Source organism: Archocentrus centrarchus, chromosome 4 (genome assembly GCF_007364275.1).
Source record: "Archocentrus centrarchus isolate MPI-CPG fArcCen1 chromosome 4, fArcCen1, whole genome shotgun sequence".
NCBI classification, from domain to species: domain Eukaryota; kingdom Metazoa; phylum Chordata; class Actinopteri; order Cichliformes; family Cichlidae; genus Archocentrus; species Archocentrus centrarchus.
The window spans coordinates 17,326,324-17,332,675 of NC_044349.1; the positions used below are offsets into that span (position 1 = coordinate 17,326,324).

The 6,352-nt window shown below is 40.4% G+C and overlaps 1 non-coding gene across 1 annotated transcript; it reads right to left on the bottom strand.

Annotated features, from left to right (window-relative positions):
• Positions 1-4,272: 4,272 nt before the first annotated feature.
• On the bottom strand, positions 4,273-4,378 carry LOC115779666 (U6 spliceosomal RNA). The gene has a single exon (XR_004019917.1). It is a non-coding gene; the product is annotated as a U6 spliceosomal RNA (small nuclear RNA).
• Positions 4,379-6,352: the final 1,974 nt, after the last annotated feature.

The following is a 6,352-nucleotide window of genomic DNA, read 5'->3' on the forward strand; positions in this document are numbered from 1 at the left end:
ACAAACAGGTTCATTATTTCTGCTTTACAAATGTACAAATATCTAGGAGTGAATGAGTTTTTTAGTTCTTTCTCTAGTCTTGTGTTTTCATTTCATTCTCTACAAGAGAAATTGCATCACTGGGAATATATTTTTTTTTGTTCATCATTTCCAAGAAGTCTTTTGTCTTCACTCAAACACCTTGCAAAACTTACAAAAGTAGGCTGGTCTGAGTGTTCTGATGACAGTCTCCTTGTATGATGTTCACTTGACATAAGGGTTTCACCGTCAAGTCCTCTTAATGGCTGACCACTTCTCATAAGGCGGCGTAAGATCTGGCCGAAATGGCCCTTGACGCTGAAGGACCTTAAGGAAATAGGCAGGTCCTTCATTGCTTACGTTGAAAGTTTTACCTTTATTTGTGGCCGGAGGAGGGTGCTTCTCTTTGAGGTTCCCAAAGAATGAACACTTAACAATGCATCTTTCTTCTCTCCGGTTTATGAGAGTTCAGCTCAAGTAATGACTTTGTCCCCCCTTCTTGCCACGAAAACCCTTTGCAACATAACATGGGATCAGCTGAATTACCATCACCACAATGGACAGTGGGAACAGTAGCTGGACCTCTGCATTTTACAGTCTATCAGACCCAACCAGTGGGGCAACTGCTCTGCCTAAAGACCTACCTTTTTACATTTCTAAAGAGCAACTCATTAGCTAAGTAGAATCCCCTCTTTCTTGCTGCATCTTTCCTCTTTGTCCAAGAGCTAGTCTTTGTCTCTTTTAAATGATCCCACACAAGGCCCATTTTCTGGTTAATACATATTTACAGCCATGTAAGGTTTTTGTGGAGATCCTGTAGTTTTACTTAGCGGGCAATCATTCTAGACACCATAAACCCATTACCAAGCCGTTTGGGGTAATTGTCTAACTGTATAGTAGTTCCATTTGTGAAGCCCAATGAGTCGGCATCTTTAGGGTGGGCAGATGGCTAGACAACACATGCTGGGGATTCCCATTTGTAAACCTGCCTCACATTTTCATTTTAAACTTTGGCTGCCAACTGGAAAGTTGCTGTGCAAGGAAAATAAAATGCACACATGTTTTTACATGTTCATTACATGCCCATTTGTAAGGAATGATGTTGTAAGTTACAATGTAGAGCAGAAAGCAACTTTCTGTAGTAGGGGTGTGTCTGTTTAGGGGTGTGAGAGAGAGTAGGTCTGTGTGTGTATTTACAGTTGTCTCCTGGGGGGTAGGGTCATGCGATGTCTCCAGTGAATTAAAGAGGCCAGCTGTGATACCACCTGAAAGGAACATGGAGGCAGACAAAAGCAGAGATCCCCGTTTTCCCCCCAAAAGACAAAAGAAACAAGAAAAAAAAAAAAAAAAAAAGAGAGAGGCTGAAACCTCACAATCATCTCACCATCTACAATGGCCAAGCTTCTGTAACAAGCAGGATCAGGGAGATCTGTGAACAGCTAAGCCAGCCGTGGCCACAGATTTCAGTGCAAGCCATTAATTCCACTCTGCTTAACACACAATTAATTTCACTCTCATGTAGCAGCTCAAAGCTTTCACATAAGAAGAGGGCTGACTCCAACACCAAGATTAAAAGGTGATGCAGTAAAAGCTCCACTAAGAAGAACACTGAGCAGATGCACAGAGGGCAGAACAGAAGAGACCAGTAACAGGGAAGGGTACACTGTGTAGAAAGCTGGAGTCAAACACAGTGGTCTTTCACATAGTAACACATGTGGCTAGTATTCACTACTGACTCTCAACTGTGCAGCTATGCCAGTTAGGCAATTTGTTAGCGCATGCAGAGTTTTTCAATTTTCTTTTTTTGGAGAACAGTGTATGAAAGGACACTTGGGACTAAGTCAGGATTTGGATGTTATTAGCAGCCCGACAAAAAAAATGAAACAATAAAGGTAACCAAGCCGAAAAAAGGTGCCCCTGCTGGCTTTTCTATTTGAGCTAATGTGACCAGACTGAATGCTCCTAAGAGCTTAATTCGGCCACAAAAGTAGCCAAACTGTGGGGATGGGTAATTGTTGATGGAATAAACCACCTGCCAGACCCACAGGAGCTCAGAAACTGCGGAACTCGTCTTTTCCAAAGCAGAGCCAGTGGCACCGGATTAGATCCCTGGAGTGCAGACATCCTGTTGGCTCCCCTTGTCTTTTGCCCTAATGGCTATCCTGCAGGGCACCATGATTTCTGTCTGCAGCCCCTCAGGCCAAGTAGAGCTAGAGCTTCCCCAAACCCCTTTCAGATAACTTAAACACTATAAGTAGTACTATATGTACACTATATTAAGTTCTAGGTTCATCCATAATATAGAAACCTGCATTCTTAGTTTCAGGACCTCCAGCAACCTTTGAATTAATGGTCTTCTGGCTTTTCCATTCAGTTTTCTGTTGCAAGGAATATTATGGATAAAGTCTCAATAAATTGGACATTAGCAGACTTCTAATGAGCTTATAAGGTACACAAAAAGATGCATAAAGAGTGAGCAGCTTAACAGTAAATTGTTAAGTGCAATTTACTGTTAAGCTGCCTTATTTTATTGCTCTCAAAGATGACAGAGAAAACTGGATTGCAGAAAGTCAAAGCTGCCATTTCTGTGTTTTTTGGATTGGTTTGTTTGTTATCGTATGTAGCTGTGTAAATGCTGCTTCTTTTTCAATCCTGCCAGAATGAAATTAGTTTGAAAGGGACTTGTGAATAATGCTGAAAAGACATCTTTTCTCCTATGCAGATCTTGAAATGCCTTTGATTAACAGTAATTCAACCAGTGTGGTTTATGAAAGCTGAACCTTCCAAATTTCAATCAACCAGAGCACAAAGCTACAGTATGCTCCTTGTCAATAGTGTATTTGAAAAGTGCTAAAAACCCAAATACTAAAAATCAATACAGAATTTTTTAAAAACTGAGTTTTAACCAAAACACTCCTCGATATGTGTAAAATAGCTGAGTTCTAGATCAAGATGACCTTTATGAACTTATCTGATGTGGGTCTGTACGTTCATCCATCTCCATACAGTGGCACATACATGAAAGCCTGACAATGCTTTGCCAGCAAACCAGGGATGGATAAGAAAACTGTGACTTGGATTTACTTCATGACTAATGCCCCACAACCAATTGATTGGCCAGTGGGTGTCAGAGATAAGAAGCTGGACCCATTGGCCACAAGAAGCCTGTGACCTCTCAACCATCCATCTCTGTCCTCATCTGGTCCCGCTCAACGTTTGGCGCTCAGTTCTTCCATTAAATTCTCCTCCATTGACAAAGCAAGCAGATGCTGCTATCGGTTTGTCCGTCCAGATTGGCCTATTAGGACATAATACCACGCCCACCTCCTTCTTGCTTCCTCTCTCTGTGCAACTTTGAGACCCTGGTCCATCGCAAAAGACACAGAAGACATTGTACCAAGTCTAAGGCCCCTTTCAAATGATGGGACCCCAAACTAAACTTTTCCAGAGATGAGTAATGGGATCTACTGGCCCATATAGAAAATGCTTCAAAGACAATTCTGGGCTTTTTCAAACGTACACAATGGCTAATTTCATAGTGAGGTCAAACTCTGGGCTTTATTGGATTCCACATTTTTTGTCTGCCTGATGAATTTCATTCATTTGTTAATTTACTTAATTCATTTATAAAAAGCAGCCAACAAAAAATGTAACATAACTTAATAATAAAAAATAAAATTAACACATTTATACAAAGATATATATATTAAAAAAACATTAAAAAGCACATTCATGTCTCACTGAAGGTGAATTTGGATATCTAATGCCGCAAAAATTATTACTATTGTGCATGTTCTCATGTGCATTAGGGTTAAACATTTCTGGAATGGCAGGAAACTTCTCTTCAGTGCTGATAGTTGCTGGTTTTCACCACATTGCTTTCATACTGAGCAATCAAGGTTTACTACTTGAAAGTACCAAAATAAAATAAAATATACTTCATAAGTCTTTCTCTGAGGACCAATCACATACTATATATATAACATGTACATATATAACATGTACATAGCCACCGTGACATGGACTGGCACTTGTATAGCGCTTTTCTACTCCTATGTGTGCACTCAAAGCTTTATTACTACAAGCCTCAATAAGTCTTCTTTCATAACTAAGCACTTTTAACCTAACATTCACACACTCACACACTGATGGATGAATCAGGAGCAACTTGCCCAAGAATACTCTGACATTCAGACTAGAGGAGCTCAGGATCAAATCACCCACCTTTTGATTGGTGGGTGACCTTCCTGAGCCACAACTACCCCTAAATGTACAAATTTGCATGTCACTCTTGCACAGTGGCCATGCTAATCCTCTCTGTATTGTATCCAATTGGGTGTATGCACTTGCCAAAACAAGCACACCGATTGCTTATTTAAGTCCCACCTTGGTCTATATGGTGTTTTGAGGTTGGATGGGAGTGTGGGGTTGCGCTGACTAAGAAACCAAGGAATGCTGCACACTCACAGTAAACACAGTAAAGCATATCCGTTTATCCTTTTTTTTTTTTTTTTGCAAAACGTTGTATTAGTAATTAGTAAAAGAACCCATGAATTCAAACACCAAAGTGTTTACTGAGGCCCCAAAGCAAGGCAATTGATGGCAGCCTGCTTTCCCATAGACGTATATACAACTAGATTGTTTTTTTCCATGTTGGCTTCACTTTTCAGACTCAGCTTTTATATACAGTCATTGAGGCCAGTGCATACCAACTGAAGAGGATACACTAACAAGCAACTCTCTCACTCATGGCTAATGTTACAAATGAAGGCTTTAGACTCAGCATTACAGTTGGTTACACCCAGTGTTACCAGAGCACAACATTACATTTTTTTGTAATGCAGTACTGTTCCTAACTTCAGTTATCCGATTACAGTTACTACGCAAAGAAATATCTGCTTGGCTTACACAACTTCCTCAATTAACTGCATACTGGCCAAATATAGAAAAAAAAAATCAAAAGTGTCTTTTTGTGCGCATGTGGTTACATCAATATAAATTTACTGAATTAAAGCAAAGGACTCACTGACAGCCAAGTACAAACTGTGTCCAAGCCAGAATCAACTGTCCACTGCTGTGAACACAACATCAGATCACTCCAAGGACAGTTAAAGGGAAAACCCAAGCCAGCAGCAAGAGACCCCAGACACAGAGTTATGCTCAAGCTGACTGTCTGCCAACTACATACAAAGGGGCCAAACCTTGTCAACAGTAACACTAAAAAAGAGATGTACAAACTTGTAGCCTCACAGAGTTAATGTCATCATTTCCTACAGTAGAACTGTAGAACTGTCACCACAACATTTTTCTGTCTTTTCGACTGGCTTTCATCAACTTTCCCATCAGCTTTGTGGTTATACTTGAATACTGAGACCTTGTGTATGTCCTCCTTTTTCGGATAAAGATTTGTGTTGATATGTGGGCATATGAAAGGTTTAACCTTATATTCTTTAAGGGCAATTACATGACGCTCCCAGGAGATGTAGCAAAGTGTAGTATACCAAGTAGTGTAATGAATAACTTACAACAGGAGTACATAAATAATGCATTGCTTTAAAAAAAGCCTTTGAGAGTACCAACATTAAAACTGCTCTGAACTAACATGTTATGCAAGTGATATGAAGTGTATAACAATCGTGCTGTCTGTAAGATCTTTCGGAAAGTACACATGGAAGACATTACACACGATTACCTTTACATATGTATATGATGATAGCTGCTTATTATTTTTTATAGCAGTTATTACTGTTACATCCCTTTATCAAACATAAAAAAAAACACTCATTCAATTACAGCACATTTCAACATCATGAAACTGGCGACACTTCCATTCAATTGTACTAAATTTTCACTGTATTGTATCTCTCCCTATGAATCTCTTAACATCCCAACTGGGGCGTATAAACCTGTTGTGCTGGAAATTCTAAAGCCCATTCTCAACAAGATAACCTCTTTGATTTCAGGTGAGATATATACAGGTGCTTCTCTTTCTCACGCTGTTCTGTAATGCAATCGCTCCCAGCTGAAACTCACTCAGCCTTTCTGTAAGCCTAAAGAGACGCAGCCCGCTCCCCAAACAAGTCATTTGCCTAAGCTGCCTGTCAGTCGGATGCATTTGTTTGCACTGAGAGTTTAACTCCACAGGGCACAGAGGATGCTAATTGTTTTGACTTGGAGGGGGTCCCTCAGGTGTGTTTGTTGGGAGGGGGTGGGGGGCCACCTGTATGAATGCACTAGCATGCCTTCAGTTTACATAGACCAAGGCAGGGAAACACGGGCACACTTTTTACTCTTGAATGCCAAACAGCAGTTCTGGCTTCATGGGGTTAGCATC